At 41.2% G+C, this 24,084-nt stretch overlaps 1 protein-coding gene and 1 long non-coding RNA gene across 26 annotated transcripts in view; one reads left to right on the forward strand and one right to left on the reverse strand.

Annotated features, from left to right (window-relative positions):
- The window catches only part of NRG1 (neuregulin 1), a 503,801-nt gene that overhangs the window by 438,972 nt on the left and 40,745 nt on the right, over positions 1-24,084 (forward strand). The gene's annotated exons all lie outside the window — the stretch shown is intronic.
- LOC310753036 overlaps positions 1-24,084 on the reverse strand; it is a 76,350-nt gene that overhangs the window by 11,095 nt on the left and 41,171 nt on the right. The window lies entirely within an intron of this gene.

A 24,084-nucleotide genomic window follows, 5' to 3' on the forward strand; every position in this document is an offset into this window, starting at 1 on the left:
GGATTAGGTGCCCCCCTTAAATAGCCTCGTGGATAAGCGGGGTCTCGGGACCAGCCAAGCAAAGGGAAACTCGCCGCGCTCACGAAGCCCCGCAGCTGCATTGGCAGCGATGGGGGGGGGGGTGAGAGAAGCGGCTTGAGTTCGCAATTTCATCTGCCATTGCACCCAGTGTGTTTTGACTATACACGATTTGGGCTGTATGCTCTATCCCTGGAATGTAATGCCCATGTAAGTTGAGAGTTTTCTGTATTTCCTTTTAGGGAGTTGCTCCAGTCTTCTTATTGTTTGGATTGTTCTTTTTTCCAAAATGAAATACTTCTTTTTTTGTAAGGGTAAAGGGACCCCTGATCATTAGGTCCAGTCATGGCCGACTCTGGGGTTGTAACACTCATCTCGCTTTATTGGCCGAGGAAGCCGGCGTACAGCTTCCGGGTCATGTGGCCAGCATGACTAAGCCACTTCTGGCGAACCAGAGCAGCGCACGGAAACGCTGTTTACCTTCCTGCCGGAGAGGTACCTATTTATCTACTTGCACTTTGACGTACTTTCAAACTGCAGGAGCAGGGACCAAGCAATGGGAGCTCACCCCATCGCAGGGATTTGAACTGCCGACCTTCTGATCGGCAAGTCCTAGGCTCTGTGGTTTAACCCACAGCGCCATCCGCGTCCCTTTCTTTCTTTCTTTCTTTCTTTCTTTCTTTCTTTCTTTCTTTCTTTCTACGAAGTGCTAATACTGTGTCTTTTCTTGTCAACTTAAATCAGTCCTGAGACCTTTTTTTCTTTGAGGTAAAACATAATTTAGCTTGATGAAAGCAGTTATTGCGGGGGGGATTGTTTTGTTTAGCAAATCTAAATTAGGCATAGTTTACCTTCTACATGTTCTAAATAGGCTTTGCTGTAGATTGTAAGTGAATATGGAACTTAACATGAAAAAGAAACAGAAAATATAATTGCTATGAGGTATACTGCCACCTCATAGCAATTATATGTTCTGTTGATATTGGAGTCAGTGAAGAATAGAACTGATTTTCAGTTACAAGCAGTGGTTGTATTCAAAACCCAAGAAGGCAAAAATATACTAAAAAGTTGGCACAGTTTTCATAGGTTTCAAGGGGATGAGTGCCAATTTGGGGGAGGAAAATATTTATGGGTGAGTTGGGTTGTGAGGAGTAAAATGGAAGAATTACTTGAGTTACTTAGCTGTAGCATTCTGCAGACAAAGAGTAATTAAATATTAACTACATTCAGCTCCTATATATGCACTGTAATCTCACAGCAGAATGTGGAGGCTGTATATTCCAGAAGTGTAGGAGAAAAGCTTGAGAAAAACTGCATTGTGAAGTTAAACAGACTGATACTGCCTATGGTAATGCCACCAAATTTCACAAAATTAGAAATCATTAGTGGCCATTGACGTATTCACCCCCACATTGTAAATATATAAACAAAATCTCTGACCATTGGGTGAAATGATACCAAATTTTAGAAATATAGAAGTACAACTGAGACATTTGGTAAATGCCGAAAATCATTTTAGAAAGAGCGACTTGACCAGCTGGCAGGATCAGAAAAACTGAAGTCCATATTAGATTTGAGAGGGGGGAAATTTGCAACAATAGAGCAAAGATACTAGAGCAGAATTCATGTAGCATGGTGTATTAAATATACCTACCACAAAGCAATGTCCAGCTCAATGGCAAAAGAACATGTATGGCTGTTTGTGCTCAAGACTCTGAAAGTCAAAAGGGATCCCCAAAGAGTGCTAAATGACTCAGGGACTCAGAAGATATATAGGGTTGAAGGAAAACCTGACAGCCCTTTAATATAACTGCAGCAACTGTGTTTCTCAAATCAGTTAACTGTTGGCAATGGCAGCTTAACTGCAGAAGGAACTATCTGCAGTCTATTTACTTTGCAGTAGTCTTAACCATAACTGTAACAAAATTAAAATTAAAGAAAACACAGAGACTTGGCAACTACATTGATAACAGTAATAAGTATCCCACCAGTTCTCTAGAACAGGTAAAAAATAAAGTTAAGTTCCTTGCTTTCATTTGTATCACAAGAGGAGTAAGGTAAAGGAAAAGGACCCCTGACAGTTAAGTTCAGTCACGAACTCATCTCGCTTTACTGGCCGAGGGAGCCGGTGTTTGTCCACTGACAGTTTTTCCAGGTCATGTGGCCAGCATGACTAAGCCGCTTCTGGCGAAACCAGAGCAGCACACGGAAACGCCGTTCACCTTCCCCCCGGAGTGGTACCTATTTATCTACTTGCATTTTGAACTGCTAGGTTGGCAGGAGCAGGGACTGAGCAACAGGAGCTCACCCCATTGTGGGGATTCGAACCACCAACCTTCCGATCGGCAAGCCCTAGGCTCAGTGGTTTAGACCACAGTGCCACCCGCGTCCCACAAGAGGAGTAGTTGAGAAAGAGGCTGGAGAAAGTTAAACTCGCCAGATTGTGCTATATGCTGTTGGAGGAGATTGCTGATGCTCTAGGATGCTGGCAAACATTATGTTTAAACCAGAACTGTAGCTAGTATTAGCAATGGTTTGTGTGAACAAGCCAACTTCACCTTATGGTTTGTGATCCTGGCTTGTTTGGATAAACAATTGTTACAACTAACTTGTTTCCTGTTTCAGTCATAAAAAGATACTGTAGTTAGCTGAAAGCAAATGTTCTCAATCTCGTCCTTGCAGCTGCAGACATATACACATACAACTATTTCTGAAAAGGTCAGTCGCTGAAATTATAGATCCAGAATGTCTTTGAGGACCAATTTAAAGGGTAAGAGAACATTAAGCTGGTATAATGGTAATTACAGACATTTGGAGCACCCTGGAAATGTGAGTAAAAATAAGCCTGTTTAGTTAGACAATAAGCTAAGAAAATAACTTTCTTGGTAAAGGGGCCTTATAAACCCCCAAAAGACAAAGTACAGCTGACATAAATCTGAAGAACAGATGAAGACTAGGGAGTGCAGCAAGCTTAAGAAAGCATTTTAGTGTGTAGAAATTGAAAGCTACTGCGGCACCTTTCATTAAGTTGGCTTTAGACAACTGGCATCTAATTCTGCAGACCTCTATGACAGGAAGAGGCTTGTTTGCAGCGCTTCAGCGTCATTGGTGAAGTGCAGCTGTAGTAAAAGCTGTTCAGCAGGATGTTTCTGTTGCTTCCAATGCACGTTAAAGGTAAAGGACCCCTGATGGTTAAGTCCAGTCGCGAACAACTCTGGGATTGCGGCGCTCATCTTGCTTTACAGGCCAAGGGAGCCAGCGTTTGCCCGCAGACAGTTTTTCCAGTTCATGTGGCCAGCATGAGTAAGCTGCTTCTGGCGAAACCAGAGCAGCGCACAGAAATGCCGTTTACCTTCCCGCTGGAGCAGTACCTATTTATCTACTTGCACTTTGACGTGCTTTTGAACTGCTAGGTTGGCCGGAGCTGGGACCAAGCAACGGGAGCTCACCCCGTCGAGGGGATTTGAATCGCCGACCTTCTGATCGGCAAGCCCAAAGCTCAGTGGTTTAGACCACAGCGCCACCCGCCAACGCATGTTACATCAAGGCTAAAAGACTGGCAACAAATAATGCCAATAAGACAGCATAGTGGCTGTGAGGTGGCAAAAAGTGGCCCATATACAAAGGAGATTATACACATTTGTTATTTTGGTTTCAAATACTTCTGGAGGAGCGACAGATTTGTGTCTGTAAATGTCCATGTCTCTGCACAGCTTGACACAGAGGAGAGACAGATGAACTTGCTGGCTTTTAACTTTAATGGAAAGCCACTCTGTCATTCATTCTGCTTTGTAGCTTATTGTCCAAAACTGCCTCCACCATCCTGGCATTCTGACACCTCACTCTTAAATACAACATATGCCTTGTGTCCCAGATGTCTTCCAGAAAAGGATACAGCAGCCAAAATAAGCAAGATGGTATCTTGAATACACACAGGGACTTGATGTTACGGAAAACATCTGCACAGCCAGTCTTCTAGTTGCATGAGGAAATGTGAACACACAATTTGTAAAACAGGGGTGTTGTTTTCAACCCAAATCCTTCTCAGTGTGGTTTTCCCCCCCTTTATAATGTTTTTTACTTCATAGATTTTTGTAAACTGTGTCCATTTCTCAAGCAAATATTAGCCTTTTCTCGAGCAGATAAGCCTTTTCATAACTGAAGGAGTTGCATATGTTGACTGCATAAGCTCACTGTGATCTAAATTAGCCTCAGCCTGAAAATTGCAACGAATATGTGAAAGTACTGGACAACTAAACCCAGGGCAGTCAGTCTGACATTATCCCCAGCAGATGGGCCCCTTTTCCTGTTCTTCTTCATACAACAAAAAAGAAAATATTTCTTCCTCCACCACCTGAAATCCAGCATGCAGAAAAGACTGCTCAGCTGACCAGGCAAAGGCAGAAGCCTATTTTACTTGACCTGGTTAGTTAATGCAGAGGCTGCCTCCCCACCTACCATTCAGAAGCAGTATTGTACAGTGGTACCTCCGGTTATGAACTTAATTCGTTCCATAGGTCCGTTCTTAAGCTGAAACTATTATTAACATGAGGCACGCTTTTGCTAATGGGGCCTCCCACTCGTGCTGCGCTGCCGGCACGCGACGTCCGCTCATATCCCGGGGCAAAGTTCGCAACTAGGGGCATCTACTTCTTGGTTAGCGGAGCTCGTTACCCGAAGCATTCGTAAGGAGGACGGTACATAACCCCAGGTTCCACTGCAGACTTCTGGTTTCTTCTGAGCCTGGAAGTTCCAGCACCCCAGGCCACATACAGTCCACATTAGCTCACTAGGCTAGTTTGAAGCCCTGACATTATATGGTTCTGTCTGCTAAAGCTCTGTACAGTCATACCTCATTTTACATCCGCTTCATGTTACATTCTTTCAAGTTACGTCCCGCGGCGACCCGGAAGTACCAGAAAGGGTTACTTCTGGGTTTTGCCACTAGCGCATGCGCAGAAGCACAAAATTACGTCAACCGCATGCGCAGAAGCGTCAAATCGCAACCTGTGCGTGCGCAGATGTGCTGCTGTGGGTTGCGCTCTTTTCATGTTCCAAACAGGCCTCTGGAACGGATCCCGTTCGCAACCAGAGGTACCACTGTAATTGATGAATCCTGACAAGGGTGCTGTGTTGGCCACACTGGTGTGTTTGCAAACCTCCCCACCACTTTGCCTCTCCCACTCTCCCTCCCAGGAAGCAGAGGTGATACTGCTACTGGGAGGTCAGGTCAGTGCCCCCCCTCCTTCCACTACTGGGATGGCCTCTTTCTTGTGTTTAGTAATGCTATTTCTTATCTGGATGGATTCCTGCATTCTAGATTTTTCATATATCACAACAGAGTCTTTTTTACCCTGACGTTTGGCAAAGTGAAATCGTGTGCTGTTTGTTTTGATGCTGGACTCCTAGTGGTTGCTTGGTATTCTCAGTGTCCTAAGTCTGGAGGCCAGGACACATTGAGTAAGGAGGGGGGCAGAGGTACAACAGCTGAAGAGAAGAGAGATTGACAGAAACAGAACAGATAATTTAGTGAGTGCCTTCTAGGAAAATTAGTTATTGCAGTCACTTTTGGTACTTCTGTTCTCAAAGAACAGTTCAAAGGGGAAAGGATTTCCACTGGCTATGGATATGATTAATGTCTAAGGGAATATTAAAGACATGTTTCACTTTTGACAAGACTTTTGATTCAGCCTTAATGATGGAGAGAATAAAGGATGGGTAGCCTAGCATAGGATCGTGTCACCCTCTGCGTGGTGAGCTCTGATTGAATCTGCTAAGCATTTTGTACTGCTGAAATAATTAATTAATCTAAATACTATTTTTACCTCAAAGGATGTATTTCTTTGTATAATCTGTTAAGTGATGTGTGCATTACAGATTTAGCATTGCAAAAGAAGAGATAATTTAAAAAACCACCCAGAGTACTTTAGGCTTATGAGCTATACCCCTAACAAGCTGAACACCAATAATCCCAGCTCTCCCCTTTTCCCCTTCTAAAGTGCTGCCTTTTCCCCCCGCATCCACCAAACTCTGGTTAGCTGTACTCAGTCAATCAGAATGAGGTTACAGCTCAGCACCATCGTGGAATTCTGCTGCACTGCACCACCAAACTCTGCTCTAGTTCTGAGCTCTCAGTCACAGCACCATATCTTCTATAAGAAAGTATGTCTGATTTACTTTATTTAAATCAGATTTACTCTCCAGTTCCAGTAAGAAATTTGGAGCTTTGTCATGGGTTAGTAATAATAATAATAATAATAATAATAATAATAATAATAATAATAATTTATTATTTATACCCTGTCTATATGGCTGGGTTTCCCCAGCCACTCTGGGCAGCTTCCAACAAAAGATTAAAATACAATGGTCTGTTAAACATTAAAAGCTTCTCTAAACAGGTCTGCCTTCAGATGTCTTCTAAAAGTCGGGTAGTTGTTTTTCTCTTTGACATCTGGTGGGAGGGCATTCCGCAGGGCGGGTGCCACTACCAAGAAGGCCCTGTGCCTGCTTCCCTGTAACTTGGCTTCTTGCAGCGAGGGAACTGCCAGAAGGCCCTCAGCACTGGACCTCAGTGTCCGGGCAGAACGATGGGGATGGAGATACTCCTTCAGGTATACTGGGCCGAGGCCATTTCGGGCTTTAAAGGTCAGCACCAACAGTTTGAATTGTGCTCAGAAATGTACTGGGAGCCAATGTAGATTTTTCAAGACCAGTTAGCCCACATAGAAGAGCAGTGCTCCTCTGTAAACTATCGGTGGGGGTGGAGGGTTCAAATTCCGTCATAGGTTCGTCCTCCCTTTCCACGTTACTTTTACTCTCATGGATCAGGGCTTTCAAATACAATTTCTGGTTCAGTTTGAAAACTAGGTTGGCCAAAGTAGGATAAAAGTGGAAGAAGTTATAATAAGCGCTGGGATGAAAATTTGAAATCCAAATTAGCCTTCCTTTGATAAGCAGACTCATTGCAGTATTGGGATGTTCTCTGGAAATGAAAGTCCTTCAAAGGGAAGCTAGGACATAAATAATAAACTTCAAATACATCACAAAGTAAAGGTAGTCACAGACTTGTTAAGTGGAATAGCATTGGCGCAGGATTGGTTTTGTTCGCCATTAAAGGAAATTCCCTCTGGAATTTCCGCAGGCACTTTGAAATAGATGAGTAGCACGAAAGGCATTTTAAAATAGGGTGCCTACACTTGTCTAGTTATCTTTATGCCTGATCGAAAGGTCTGTTAAAAAACTATCTTTGTAGTTTCTTCTTTCCATTTTTGTAGACTTTTTTTTCTATTTTAAAAAAATTACTCCTCCTCTGTGAGAACTACAAACAGGTCTTCTGTAAAGTCTCCTTGCACCTTTTGATGCTGTCGTGAGCTTTTGCCATTGAGATGAGCAAATTTTCTCAATTTTAGCATTTCATCTTTCTTGTCAGAGCAAGTGGGTGAAATGTATTGCGTCTGTGAAACCAGGGAAATGTGTTTATTGGGTAAATTTGCTTGATATCTTATCAGCTGCACAATGTCAGGTCTGATGTTTTACCTTAGCTTCTTACATACAATTTTAAAATTGACATACTTGCTCCTCAAATGAAGAGTCCCAGGGAACTCCTTGCTTTGGAAAAAAAATTAACACTGCTCATACAGACATTGTGGTACCCTTGTTGAGATCAAGTTTTTGAGTTAAAAGATACAGTGGTACCTCGGGTTACATACGCTTCAGGTTACTGACTCCGCTAACCCAGAAATATTACCTCGGGTTAAGAACTTTGCTTCAGGATGAGAACAGAAATTGTGCTCTGGTGGCACGGAAGCAGCAGGAGGTCCCATTAGCTAACGTGGTGCTTCAGGTTAAGAACAGTTTCAGGTTAAGTACGGACCTCCAGAATGAATTAAGTACTTAACCTGAGGTACCACTGTACTTCTGTTTTAAAACACACACACACACACTTTTTTGTCCTTCATCAAGTCCCACTGAAAAGTATCTTACAGTCCATGTACTATACACACAACCGGACCTGCAGTCCAAAAGCTCTTGTTAGCATCCTGAAAATAGCAGCCTTCATTCTTTAAATGTTCATGGATACAGAGAAGTTTTTGAGCAGATGGTTGAGCAAAAAGGCCAGTCAGATCTCCATGCCTGCCTTTGAAAGTACCAATCACCTGACTATCCTTCACATTTCATTTCCCCCTATGCAATGGATGTTTCTCTTAAAATGAGCCTAAGACTAATGAGAAATAGAATGTAAATAGAGTTATAGTTTAGTGAAGTCATTGGGCGAGCAGAGGTATAGGATTGTCTGTGAACAATGACCTGTGCTCCTGTTGATGAGAAAAAGGTGTTCTTGGACAACGCCCCCCCCCCACAGTTCCATATTTTGTAACACAGATAACACAAAACTAAAATTTGTCATTAATAGTTAAGCTTGTAAGTATACAGCAAAACATACTACTCCATTTGTTTTGAAGTATAGCTGGTGATTGTTTTGAAGTATTCTCTGGTATGCATTTCTCTAATTCAATTTAAAGTTCTGTGTCTGTGATTTTTTCATAGATTAGAGGATAGCCAAGCATATGTCTTTATTTTCAAAACATTGCTTCTGACCCAGTAGGAATAATTACCAGTTGCCCTGAACTGTTGGGGTGTCTGTTGCTCCACTCCTATAGCAGCAAGTTTGTCCTTTGATTTTAAACCAAGGTACCATTGGCACTGTGACTTGGTGTGACAGAAACTGCTGTGCTGTTATACCCTTGCCTTTAATTAAGTAGTCATTAAAAATGAAACACTTTTCACTTCCTCTTGCTCAGAAAGTGACAATGATGGAAGGGCCCAGCATGCCCATGATGGTGCAGAAATTGAATCATTAAATTAAAGGACTTGTAAAGACCCCTATCCTGATTAGTTAAACAGCTTGCTTTGCTTCGTGATTAATGGGATTGCAAGAATCAGATCTGATTCCCCCTTAAAAGAGAGACTTGCCTGAATGATGATTAGAATATGTGCATGCAAACAGATGTGGAGATGTTGCAACAACAATAAAAATGAAGAACCATCTTATTTTGGGAACACACAGCCTTCGTTGTGTTGTTATTGTCCATTATTGTCACATAGCACTGAATGATTTGTAGCAATCACTGCCAGAGTTGAAATAAGAGGGTGAAGTCTTAGATGATCTCTACTAGAGTTGCCATTCAGCCAAGTTGCAAATTCTGATTTGCTTGTTTGTCTGTCTGTCTGTCTGTCTGTCTATTTGTTGCACTTGGTACCTTCTTCCCATGAGCATAGTCAAGCTTATAGCAGTAGACACTTGCCTTTCGACCAGAGCTTCCCTATGCATGTTCATGTTCATTATTGGTCAAACAGGACAAAGTGTACAACACCCAAAGAACAGCCCATTGTTTGAATTATAAATGGATGTTAATTAAAAACATTTAATTTCGTGTTTGTTTTTATGATTTGATCTCACCTCTGACTCAGAAACCAAAATACTTATGATTTCTGCCCAGTGATAGCTTAGTTCCTTGACTCATTTCTGTGTCAACTGAGATTACAGTAGGGGAGATCAGCTTCTCAACTAAATGCCAAAATAAAATAGGCTTACAGAGATCCTGGGTAGAAAGGTGCCTGGAGGTAATGTACTCCAAAATCTTCCCTACCCTAAAGCATACTTTAAGCATTGTCTACATCAGACAAAAAAAAGCACACCGAACAAATGTGTCATTTTTTTAATGGTAACTCTGTCACTGGAAGATATATATACTTTCTGTTTTCCTGGGCCAGTTCAATTGTATCTGTCATTGTAGCTCCATTGAGGAAGACTATACACAATTATATTTTCAAGAAATCTCAAGTGCTTTGTGATTGTCTTGCCAAGGGTTTTAAAAATAAATACATACATAAAATTAATCTCCTGGTACTGATGTTCCCACATTTCCAACCTTGCTGTCTGCAGTTGATACTGAACAGTGTAGCCATCTGCAAATAAAACCTGTAGAGACGATAAGAGTAATACCGGAACCTTTCCCTTCTAAAATGAGGATATCAGGAAGGTGAATATGATAAATCAGAAAATCAATGATGGGAAAAGGAAATTGGAGGGTCTTCTTTCACTTAGCATATTCCCTCATGATTCACAACATGAGACTGATTGGTAGAGAATTTTCATGCTAATGACAGATTTGGTGTAGCATGTACACCATTTCCTTTTCTTGTAGCCATCCTTCCTCCAAATGTGTTTCAATAAGAAAATGATGCTAGAAACATGCTGCTCTTTATATCTTAGCCTGACTATTAAACTAAAGAATGTAATACAATACCACTGGGACATCTATCATACAGAAAATGGAATGGAGAAACAAGACTGAATTCCATCTTGTTCCTGCACACACACATGCACACACTACATTCCCTTAAAAATGATAATATAATATGCCAACCATGTTATGAATTCCAAGGACAATGACTAGCTTACTTTCATCTTTTCATTTTCTTCCTATCTTTTTTCCTTGAATACGTGGATCAAAGGAGTTTTAAAAAACAATTTCCTTTCTAAACTTTGGTTGAATCTAGGTCATTTAAGTTTTGCTGTCTCTTGGGTGCATAGCTCTGCCTGGATTTGTTCAGAGTAGAGGGGATACAGTAGGACTGATTTTTGCTTCTGCATATTAACAATTTGGTGAATAATGCATCATACAGAAATCAAAGAGGGAGTTGTGGAATGGATATGGAATGAGGAAAAGACCCACTTTCACAAATTTTTGATGAGGTTTTCTGCTCCAGATTTTAATTGACAATTGAGTATCTGTCAGATTTGTGTGACATACCAAGTTTCTACAGAAGTTTTTTTTTCTTTAATATGTGTTTGTATGAGCATGGACAGTTTTATAAGCCACGGACAAACATTCAGCATAACCATTCAGCATAGCAGGGCAGCCCTGATTAGGGAAGTTTTTAAGGATAGATTTTTTTTTTAATGTTAAATTTATTATTATTATTATTATTATTATTATTATTATTATTATTATTATTACTGTTACTATTTGTGCAACCAAATCCACAATATTAGATTGTGGAATAACAGACCAGTGGTACAATTAACACCCAGAATAAATGCCATTGATTTAGTCATGCCACTAATATTTGGAGTACAACATTGAAAGAGCAGTCACATACGGAATCTAAATTTATGACTACCTGCTATAAATTCATATGTGATTATCTATGTTTTGACAAGCATTACAAGCATTATTTGTTACTTCATCTATACTTTATATACTGTATGAAATTCATTAACATTTTATAATTGTACAGTTGTTCAGTTGTTTCTTACTGTTTGGTGAGGTAAGATTCTCATTGGCTGCAGCCCTACAGTTTAGATCAGGGGTCAGCAAACTTTTTCAGCAGGGGGCCAGTCTACTGTCCCTCAGACCTTGTGGGGAGCTGGGCTACATTTTGGGGGGGGGGGAATGAACTAATTCTTATGCCCCACAAATAACCCAAAGCTGCATTTTAAATAAAAGCATACATTCTACTCATGTAAAAACACCATGCAGGCCCCACAAATAACCCAGAGATGCTTTTTAAACAAAAGGATACATTCTACTCATGTAAAAACATGCTGATTCCCGGACCATCCGCAGGCCAGATTTAGAAGGCGATTGGGCCGGACCCAGCCCTCGGGCCTTAGTTTGCCTACCCATGGTTTAGATCTCTTGACACCAGCAAGTGGCCAGAGCAGCTGAAGTAATTGCAAAAAATGAAGAGTGTTTTCTGCTTTGTCCTCTGCCGCCTCATCCTAGCACAATTGGCATTTAGACAGCTATGTTGTTTCAGCTCCTTGGGGAGGCAGCTACACAGTTGGGCTGTGAGTTGTGCCAGAATACACAGCTCGGGCACATTTAAGTTACCCCAGTAAGGAAAAACAGTAAAGTTACATCAAGATTCTGCTTCTGACAGCTGAACTTCTGTTTCTCCTCTTGGCCAGATAGCAGCAGCCTGCTGTTCATTGCTCCCTGATCATTAGAGCTGTTCTAGCGGTTTGGTAGGCGCTTGTGTGACTTTCAGCTGCAGGATTGCACCCTACCTATTCGAGGTCATTGGGTGTTGGTCCTGCAGGAAGTTGTGATGAAAGGCTTGGAACTGACAAAGGAATGTTAAACTGGGATTATCAGTTGTTGAAACAAGTTCTGAAAAGACCTCTAAACGTTTCTCTTTTGAAATGTTAGAAGGAGATGCCCTTGCAGCGCTGGCGGGTTTATTTGAGGCTTCAGCAGATGTGGTCATGTGTTTGCCTTTTGATAGACCTTGGCCGATAGCAAAGGGAACAGAGGTGCTATATGTGCCTCCTTTTCCCTACTCTCTTGCTGAATCAAAAGTCTGTGCATATGAGTTCCCAGAGAGGCATCTTGTCAGAGATCATAAGGAGGCTAGATCTTCAGAAGGATATGCTTTTCAAGTTTCAGTAGTTTAATTCTTAAAGCATTTATTGAATGGAGGCTGAGGAAGCCAGAACAGCCACTCCCACACTTTGGGTCCATACATACTTGGGATTCAATTATTAAGTATAATTAGTTGCAGTTGAAACTTTTCCCTTGCTACTTACTACTGTATTTTATGATCTTTTTATCCATTTGGCAGTGACTTACCTCTTCATAGAATATGTGTGAATGATGGAAGGTAATGAACAGGGGGTTTTCTGTTTTGGCTCAGTTGGTGAAATTTGTGAACTATTGACTTAGTGCCAAATTCATATACCTGAGCATAAATCAATAACAATTATGCTAAAATCAGTGGAATGGCTCTCAAATTACCGTATTTTTCGCCCTATAGGACACACTTTTCCCCTCCAAAAATGAAGGGGAAGTGTGTGTGCATTCTATGGGGCAAATGCAGGCTTTCGCTGAAGCCTGGAGAGCGAGAGGGGTCAGTGCGCACCAACCCCTCTCGCTCTCCAGGCTTCAGGAAGCTCTCCGCAAGCTGTGGGAGAGCTTGCCTGCACCCAGAAGCTTGGGGGCGCGCTGAGCTCAGCATGCCCCAGGCTTCTGGCTTCGCGCAGCTCTCCCACGGCTTGCGGATAGCAGCCCCACACCTGGGGGGGAATAATTGTTTTTTTCTTTATTTCCCCCCCCCAAAAAAAAAACTAGGTGCGTCCTATGGGCCGGTGCGTCCTATGGGGCAAAAAATATGGTAATCTCAATATGTTGGGGGCAGACTTAGCGGTTTGGATAAATTTAGCTGTTCTAATCTAAGGGAGAGAGGTGGCAGAGACTGTTAAAATTATAATGCACATTGAGACAGTCAATTTGAGGGGGTGGGGAATCCCTATTGTGTTACATGAAACAACTGGTTGAATATTCAGAATGTCAGAAAAGGGTCTGCCACCATGCAGCGCGCGCACACACACACACACACGCACACACACACACTGTGCATACTCTGCAGCTGAGGCCTATAATTTGAATAACCAGGAGGTACTTTCCGCTCGCTCTGTGGACTTTACCTAACAGGAGCTGGTCTGCTACAGTGGTAGAATGTATGCAATGGCACAAGATAGGCCCAGGGTCATGTGTATATGTGCGTGTGAGTTCCTCTGTGTGCGTGAATGCTTCATCTGCCACTCTCATAAGCTCCTGCCTCTAAGCCACTTTGACTAAGTGAATGCATTGATGGATTGATTAAACTTGTATCCCACCTTCCTCAGTGTGTCCTTCGTGATTCTGTCTCTTTCATTTTAAGCTCACAATCACCCTGTGACTTAGGACAGGCTGAGAGATCATGATTATACTATCATCTCAAGTAATGGCGCCACCCCCACCCCTTGCCACCATTAACAAAGAGTCTAAAGTAATATCCCACTTCCTGGGGACAAACAACAAAAGAAGGCCTTCTCCAGCTGCCCTATGTGGGAGCTTTCCAGGGGCATCTAACTAGCCACTGAAGGAAACAGAACACTAAACTAAATGGCTCTTGGTCAAACCCAACAAGGCAATTCTAAATTAGTTATTACCTCCAATTTTGACAGCAGCAGCAAAAATCAAGGTGGACATAGCACTGGGTTAGGCAGAGCCCAGCTCCACAATGGGGGTGCAGATCTCCCCCTCCCCAGTCATCAAATCAATGATTTAATGAGAGGAGAGAGGACAATAACCACCTGTCCTCACCTGATCTGCACAGACTTGCTGAGAAGGGGAGCTACTTTTAGCCATGCCCAGTGATTGGTAGGGCCCAGAAACGAGGCGCATGTCTGTGATGTCACATGTGTGTCAATGGGAGGCCTTGTCCAGTCCATGCAGCTTCAATGGCCACAGCTCCTACTCTCGCACACTTAGAAGGAGCCTGCCTTTGATGTTACACCATGCTCGGCTCAGTTGTTTGCCCTCCTCTGCCCCCTCAATATGGGGGGGTCCCCCGAAACCGCTGCTAAGGAATATTGAGGGGACTCATGTTACTTCTGCCACCTAGAGTTGCCACACCTGGCCATGCCCAACACTGGAGGTGGCCAATCAAGACTGGAAGTTGACCAGAAGACATGACCACAGTGAAGATTAGAGCAGGGTATGCAATTTCTATGAAGAGCAAGTATGGAAAAGCCTGGAGAAAAGTCAGCATCTCATAGGAATGTTATTAAATGATGATCTGATTGTTAGATTCTTATTCATTAAGTATAAATGATTGTAATATAATTTATTGGGCAGGTTCTAATAAAAAACAAATAATTGATAGTAAAAATGTTAATAGTTATAAAAAGTAAATTTATCAAATATTCTTCATTGAAGTTGACCACAGGTATTTTTCAGTGCCTAAATCATTTTTCCTTTTTAAAAAAAATTAAAGACTTTAAAATTAGTTTTACTAAAGTTAAATATACCAAATGTTTCATGAAAGCTAAAACAATGTAATATTATGCTACTTTATATTTCCTTATTTATTACACATCCTAGTTTGCCTTCAGAGTCTTTCCAAGGTCATTGAGCACTTAACTTAATTACTTTTCATTGATTTCTTGATATTTCAAGCCTGCTTTAGTGGGCCCCTTCTTTAAAAACAGAAAATGTGAATTGTGCTTTTAAAGACACAATTTTCTGCCAATATTTTAGTCACGTTTGTGAACTTAACTGCTTTCAGAAAATGAGTGAAAATACAATTCATTTAGTAGTACTGCTCCATTTTTAATCCTAATTTCTTTTTACTCGGTATCAGCAAAATAAATAAAGACACCCTCTTTTGTTTTGCATTTCCAAATGACTTAGCACAAGGGATTTAGTAGAGGAGGGAGAATTAAGAATCTGGGAGATTGTGGAACATAATGGAAGTACATTTTGTATTGTCTATTATTACACCGATTTTGTTATGAGAGAAGCCATTTAATCACAGCTACTATCCACTGAATAATACCTTTTTTGTGATCTGAATAATTAAGGCTTGAAACAACCGTGAAGAAATGACCTTGCACTGCAATCATAAGATTTGGTGCAACAATAAATAGGAATTTGGGCTGGACTGAATTGTTGCACTTAGTCACTGACACAAGAATGCAGCGTACAGTTTTTGTATAGTAGGCAGATATGCCAGCACAGATGATTAAGATCAGGAGGCCAGAGAGGAATTAAGTGGCTTGCATGCTCTCCTGGTGTCCTTCACACACTGTAAAGCATTTTACATGCTATGGAGATTAGATGTTATGGTGTATATAAGTGAGCAGATCATTTTTATAATTCTTTCAGCAGTATCTTCGCAACTGACTAATTCACACCATCACTTTTCAAGCAAAGCATTTCCTATCATGGGTTGACTGTTTGGAGGAGTTTATTTCGTCTAAAACTGCATCGCTCTGGTATCAGGAAGGAACAACAAAGTTCTTCTCTAATCCTGCAGAGAAATGTCAGCAATTGTGTTGACCTTACCACTGAGATGCCATACTCTTCTCAGCTGAGATTAAGATGTACATGATTGATCTAGATGTATAGCTCCCAGGAAAGCCCTAAAGTCAGCTCTGCCGAGTTGTAATGGAATAGCCTGAAGAAAGATTCTGCTTACAATTTTGCCCTTACCTAGTCAAATTTAGTTATATCTTAGCTGACCTTGACAAAACTTTTTTCCTGGAGAAATATAATCGTGCTTGGCCCACTGAGTGAAAACAGCCAATGATATTATATTTCTTATGGCATAAAATCACTTAAGTCATTTGAACAAGCCTACGTAGTAAGAAGCATCAACATGAGTGGTAAGGTCCAGATTAAAATACTGAAAATCAGCACAAGCACTTATTTAATCAATTGAACGTATATGATTTAATTCAACTCAATTACCTTTTTATTGAGTGCCATGAAGGCACTAATTCAGAATGCGGCAGCTAGACTGGTGACGGGGGGTGGCCGCCAAGACCACATAACACCGGTCTTGAAAGACCTACATTGGCTCCCAGTACGTTTCCGAGCACAATTCAAAGTGTTGGTGCTGACCTTTAAAGCCCTAAACGACCTCAGCCCAGTAAACCTGAAGGAGCGTCTCCACCCCCATCGTTCTGCCCGGACGCTGAGGTCCAGCGCCGAGGGCCTCCTAGCAGTTCCCTCATTGCAAGAAGCAAAGCTACAGGGAACCAGGCAGAGGGCCTTCTCAGTTGTGGCACCCGCCCTGTGGAATGCCCTCCCATCAGATGTCAAAGAGATAAACAACTACCTGACATTCAGAAGACATCTTAAGGCAGCCCTGTTCAGGGAAGTTTTTAATGTATGACATATTAGTGTATTTTTGGTCTTCATGGAAGCCGCCCAGAGTGGCTGGGGAAACCCAGCCAGATGGGCCGGGGTACAAATAATAAATTATTATTATTATTATTATTAGGCAGGAGCACACCTATGTAATGGATTCATTCATACAATATTTTTATGGGCTCTCACTGCACTTCCTACTGCAACAACTGTAACGAATATATGAATATCCTTGAACGGAAGCATGGCCTGGAATCAGCACTGCTCAAAGCTTCATGCTAGCTCCAGCATTGGCCATCATTCTGGTGTCCTGCTGGAATGCTGTGTGGTTCAGGTGAGAACTGATCTGGTATCATGCACATTGCACATATTGGCTTTGAAGTGGACCCCAATGGTCCATCGACTTCACTAGCCTGTTTCCTTCTAGTACTGAATTTAAAACATTTCCCCCTCTTGCTCTTTGTTTTTGGTAATGTGCACCTCAGATTCTTTTTTTTTTTTTTACATCCCTAATTGTCTGCTTGCATTTTTTTTGCCAAAGTTTGAGTTCCTTTTTTGCTCTCCTGTTTCGACAAGGCTTTCATTTTCTAAAGGAAGCCTTCTTGCCTCTAATAGCTTCTTTGACTCTGCTCATTAACCACACAGGAATCCTCTTCATTTCAATGATACTTTTCTTGATCTGTGGTATACATTCTAGCTAAGCTTCTAATATTGTGGTTTTAAAGAATATCCAAGCATTTTGGAGATATTTGACCCTTGTGACTTTGTGTTTCAACTTCATTTTTACCAGTCTCCAGAAGTTTCTTCTTTTTGAATCAAAATGTGACTTGTGTTCGCTTTTATTAGCAACTGTCCATTTACATATATATTGAAATTGATAGCACTATGATAACTGCTCACAGTCAGTTCAACAGCATTTATATCTTGCTCCGGCTTTTAGGTGCCATCCCAGGTTCCAGGGTCACCATTCCTCTGGTCAGCTCCATGACAAATTGTTCTAAGTCTCAGTCATTTAGGGTCTCTAGATGTTCAGGAAAGTGTATTGGGACAGCTCTGCTCAGAGGTGAGCTGATGGGATGGGACATAGTATGTCAGCTTCACTTCAGTGAGGTTGGTGATGGGGGTTTGGCTTCTAGAATGGGCAGCAGAGAGGCACAACTAATCTCATAAATGTGCATGGGTGTTCTACAAAGCAATCTTCTCATAACTTGAATTGGGCCTACACAATCAACAAAATCCACACTGTGTTAAGGCAGCGGTTCTCAACCTGTGGGTCCCCAGAGGTTGTTGCACTACAACTCCCATCACCCCTAGCTAGCAAGGCCATAGCTCAGGGATGATGGGAGTTGTAGTCCAACAACATCTGGGGACCCACAGGTTGAGAACTGCTGTGTTAAGGACTTAAGAGCCCTGCTGGATCAGACCAAGGAAACACCTAGTCCAGGAACAGTGACCAACCAGATGCCTATAGGATGCTTATAAACAGCTGTATGCAACTGGCGTTCAGAAGCATCATGTGTCTGACACTGCCCATCATGTTGTGCAGACTTCTATACATTTTTAAAGATCATATCCCCTTTTTTCTGCATCAAATATCAAAATGGACCAGGTAGCCCCCTAACCTGACAAAAGTTTTAGTTTTCACTTATGGACTAATATCTATTGCTTCCCTGTTACAGATATAGTATCCCTAGCTTTATCTTACCCATTAGATCTTTTAGAAATTAGGCTTGCTTTATAGAATGAGAGTCAACATGAAAAACAATCAAATCACTCTTAATAATGATTGCATGTGAGATAATTTCAGCATTTGGTCCGAGTCCAAAATTATAATTGAGCAGAGTTAAAATAGAAGATTCTCATCCTGGCTTTGAGTGTCATTTGTCCATTATTAAATTAGCAGCTGAAACTCAGGAAATAATATTATATGACTAGAAATATAATTTTGCAATGTAGTCAGCTATCAGGTCCTCCTAAAGAAGTGTTGACAAGGAAGTTGCCTCAAACTTTATATAGTTTAAACAGGAAAAAAGAAAAATTGTTAATTGTTTTGTAGCATTACTATGCCAGACTACTGGTGTTTGTAAAGTTATGTTGCAGCTCTTTATCCTGTTACAACTTCATTGGGATTATTTTTTATATTAGATAAAATATACTACACCTTTCTATTACAATAATACAGCAGCTTACAATATTTCTAGAAAAGGGCACTCTGAATTCAGATGGTCAAGGTTGGGTATTTTAAACCTGGGGTATTAAAAAACACCAACATTATAGAGGACTGTATATACCAGGAGTAGGCAACTTTTGCGGCACTCCAGATGTTATTAAACACTGGTTCCTAATGTCCCTGGCCATTGACCATGCTAGCTGGAATTGTTAGAGCTGGAATCCAGTGAAATTTGGAGGGCCACATATTGTGTTAACTTTAACTAGGAGGGAGTGTCTGGCATTGCTGCTGTTTAGATTCAAAATGGCACCCAATGGTTTCCAAACACAGACCAAAACCAGCTCCTCAACTTCAGTGGCTATTGTGCCAAATTTGGTTAGAATGTCTTAACAGTTCTTCAAAAATGTGCATTTTTGAAATGTTGAGTCAACTTTTTCAAAATGACATCCAGGTTATCCAGAAATAGACGAAACCATGTTCCATGACTGTCATGTTGGATATATTAAACTGTGTATAAATGTTCTGACAAACAATTTTTCAAAATACATTTGATTGGTTCATTATGGCACACAATTGTGTTCCAGTCAAAATAAGTTAACCCTGACAGCCTAGGAGGTTCCCAGTTTGTGAAGATAAACAATGAAGAAGCAGTGCTGCTTAGAGAAGTTCATGTAAAGGGTTTTTACGTTTCCCCCATAAACTATTATTAAGATGACAAAATGCAGTTGTTACCTTAAAATGGGTTAATACAAACAACAGCAAACTATAATAATAAAAAAACCGCAGTAAGACAATACTATCGACCCATACAATGTTTTTAGTGTTGTTTTCAATTAGGTGTTATAATTGGTCTTTATTTTATCAAAGGGTATATCTTACCTGTAGCTGAGTAACTTTAACTGAACCTCTTTGGAAACAGAGCGATGAAAAATGTCATGAGGGACATCCTCACTTGCTCCAAAGATTCAGTGGTGAAGGTTAAATGGAATAATATGGAAATGCCTGTCTTGGCTGTAGATAGCACTTACTGAACGCTGAGTAAAGTGAAATCTTTCCTCAGGGGAAATTTACAAAGGCCCAATAAAGAGGATTCATAGCCATGATAAAATTTTATCAATGAATACTAAGGAACCATCTTAGAAATTGGTATGGGTGATGGATCTTGTTGAATAAAAGTATTGTGGATTTTATTCCCAAATTCTATTTTGGCAGCATAAAATTTCATTATACAAAAATGTTCTACCAAAACACCATCAGTTGACTCATTTTTGCTACCCATGGAATCTACACGGGAGAACAAAGTTTAAGTTCTTAAGACCGAAATATCTTAGGTAACCTATCCTCAGCTGGAATTTAAAGTTTAATGCAATACTGCTCCAAATTTGAATAAGGAAAGATATGTGGAGCTAAGTCTCAGCTAATGAGGTTCCTTCAATGCATTTGGCGGCATCAAATATAAACCTGTATATATTGAAACAAAACAAAACAAAATCTTTCCAGTAGCACCTTAGAGACCAACTAAGTTTCTTATTGGTATGAGCTTTCGTGTGCATGCACACTTCTTCAGATACCGCATGCACACGAAAGCTCATACCAATAACAAATTTGGTTGGTCTCTAAGATGCTACTGGAAGGATTTTTTTTATTTTGCTTCGACTACGGCAGACCAACACGGCTACCTACCTGTAACTGTATATATTGTTTTTTTCTTGTCATCCTCTTAACTCCCTCTGCTCAGAAAAGTCATACTCCCTTTATTAGCTGCAGTATTTCCATTCCTCTTGTTCCTATCTTTATCGTAGCCAAAGGACAAAAAAGACCACACAAAAAGCTGTGTACCTGCTAATCTGTTTGTAGCACAAAAATGTCGTTTTTCTCACACTGAAGTAATTCATGCTCTGCTTCAACTGCTTTCAATATAGATTAATTCTAGATCCTACCATCCATATCAGTAGGTGTGGTTACCTTATAGGCATTTGAAAATCATCCCCTTGATTAGATTAGATCCACACTTCTTCCTACTCCCTAAATATGCCCCAGGGGAATGAAGAAGGAAGTAGTGATTGTGATCTTGGTATACACTCACCCGCAACATTATTGGGCAGGTGTGGATATACTCTCCCCTATTGCCAGATGTGCCTACATCTGTTTTCAAATGGACACACTGCAGGGAATCAATATGCAATGAGCTTTTATTTTTGGAATGAAACCAGTTTCTCAAAAAGTACTTTCAGGAGCAAATAATCTGCAGTCGATCTAGATAGTGTGTGGGCTGCATAGGAAAAAAACAAGTACTTCAGTCATGTGTAAGCAGCCTTAGATTTTAATACTTCAGGGCAAAGCTTGTAAAAGAAATAGTCTCAGGGTAGCCAATGATTGACCAATACAGATTTAAATAGATTATTTAAATGAATTTTGTTCATTTTGTTTACTGTGAGTAATAAGGGAGGGAGGGAGGGATATAGATTTATTATTGCAGCATCATTACATTAGGAAAGCTACAGCGAGGGAACTTTTTAGCATTTCATTGTAAATCTTATTTTTGACAACCTAAATGCATTCTATAAATATTAAATAACAGAAATGTATCAATTTAGTCTCTGCGTGAGATATCTATGGAATCACTTCTGTCGATGAAATAAGATAACCACACAAAGAGACTAGAGGAGAGCCAAGAATTCACTGTTTGTTAAATGTAACTCTTCTGCTACAAGAATCTGTAGCTTTTTTGTACATTTCAAAGCATCACACACAACAGGGGAGGTTAATCCATTATGGAGAATGCAGTGCTTCCCCATTAGGTCAGGCTGTCCCAGACTGTCCACTGATAGCCTCCTTATTACTATAGCTAGAGGGTGTCACTGACTGTTAACGATGTATGTTCACTATTCCGTGATCTCTAGTCTAGAGTATTCTGCCTGCAGTTAAAAGCTTGGGGGTAAGAGTAAGCAGGAGAAAGGAAGTAGCTTTAAAATGTGAAATATTCTATTTGATGAATAGCTGCAGTGTGTCAGTGACATTTTACTGTAAATGTTCCTTATGTGGCTGAAAGGAAAATCCCAATCATGCTATTCTGCAACTGTGATGAGATTTGGAGGAAGATGGTTGAAATGAAAAGGGTGTATTTTTTTTTTTCAAAAGAGGGAGATCATCCATCTTCTTGAGTTTGCAATGTGCAGCATGTCCATGCAGAAAATCTGATTTCACTGTTTAAATGATTAGTAGCTCACCGAGAGCTGCCGAGTGATTCTTAGATTAGGAACTGCATTGTCAAGAGTTTTTAGTTTTCCTAGGAGGAATCTCTTTCTGACTCCAGTAATTCTTCCCTTTGGGTGATAGGGCAGAAATTAGATGAATCTATATTTGAAACTTACGGTCTTCAAATAAAAACATCTTGAAGGTCCCAGGCCACAGAGAGGTTAGGCTGGCCTCAACCAGAGCCAGGGCTTTTTCGGCTGTGGCTCCGATCTGGTAGAACACTCTGTCACAAGAGACTAGGGCCCTGTGGGACTTGACAACTTTCCGCAGGGCCTGCAAGACAGAGCTGTTCCACCAGGCCTTTGGCCAGGGCACAGTCTGACTCCCTCCTTTGGCAATCTTCGCGGAGCTCTGGCCCAATGGTTGCCATTGGTTTGATTTGAATTACCGTATTTTTCGCTCTATAAGACGCACCAGACCACAAGACGCACTTAGTTTTTGGAGGAGGAAAACAAGAAAAAAAATATTCTGAATCTCAGAAGCCAGAACAGCAAGAGGGATTGCTGCGCAGTGAAAGCAGCAATCCCTCTTGCTGTTCTGGCTTCTGTGATAGCTGCGCAGCCTGCATTCGCTCCATAAGACGCACACACATTTCCCCTTACTTTTTAGGAGGGAAAAAGTGAGTCTTATAGAGCAAAAAATACGGTAATTTTATAATGAATGATTTTAGAGTGTTGTGTTGTGTTGTGTTGTACTGTTTTATTGTTGGTAGCCACCCTGAGCCCGGCTTCGGCTGGGGAGGGCAGGATATAAATAAAATTTATTTATTTATTATTCCTTTTTAGATGATTATTTTTAAGGTTGAACTAGACCATGGGTAGGCAAATTAAGGCCTGGGGGCCAGATTCGGCCCAATTGCCTTCTAAATCCGGCCCAAGGACGGTCCGGGAATCAGCATGTTTTTACATGAGTAGAATGTGTCCTTTTATTTAAAATGCACCTCTGGGTTATTTGTGGGGCCTGCCTGGTGTTTTTACACGAGTATAGTGTGTGCTTTTATTTAAAATGCAGCTCTGGGTTATTTTAGGGGCATAGGAATTCGTTCATTTCCCCCAAAAAAATTTATAGTCCAGCCCCCACCCAAAGTCTGAGGGACAGTGGACCGGCTCCCTGCTGAAAATGTTTGCTGACCCCTGAACTAGACACACGCATAATCATTACAACCCACTGGGAGGAGTGCAGAGAGAAGAAACCCCATGGAGCACCTGTTACACCAAAACCAGGTGCCCTCATCTGTCCCACCTGTAGTAAAACATGTCTCTCACGTATTGGTCTCTCCAGCCACAGCAGGCCCTGTAACTCTCCCAACGGTTTGATCTCGCCCTCAAAGGCACACTCTTCCATTGACAGATGGATGTCAACAGTATATTAAGAACAATCAGGATCTACCCCTGACCATTCATTCATTCATTAAGCATTTATTGGCGTAACCCCTGACAACTGTCGTTCCAGTTCCCTTTTTGCACAACAACTCAGATTCTCCCAAGTGTTCTTTTCTTATCCTATCTGCTGAACAGCTAGCTGACATTTAACGCAATGCGTTACTAAATATATGGCATAAAGAAGAAGGAGAAACCCAAGCAAACTAGTGTGGTCCAAACCAAGGCAGCAATGGGGGAATTTCCTCCTAGAGCTTATGTCAGCTTCCTCAGGACCAGAGCAGGGGAGGAAAGAGTTAAATCCCTCCTCCACACCTGCTGCCGTTCCTATAAATATGAGCCCCCCCCCCCCCCCGCCCCGCCCCGATGCTATTTTGGCCTTTAATTGATATGACAAAGGACGCTGAATATGCAATGGATTTGTTTGCATTATTGGGGCTATATTCTAGTACAATATTCTGAGGCTGAGTTTCCCAAAGTTAGGTGTCCAGAACTCTGGTACCTGTTTCCCATTTAGGTTTTTGTATATCCAGTGTAAGTAGCACTGGACCCATCC

The sequence above is a fragment of the Podarcis filfolensis genome (genome assembly GCF_964270895.1).
Source record: "Podarcis filfolensis genome assembly, chromosome: 17".
Lineage (NCBI taxonomy): Eukaryota > Metazoa > Chordata > Lepidosauria > Squamata > Lacertidae > Podarcis > Podarcis filfolensis.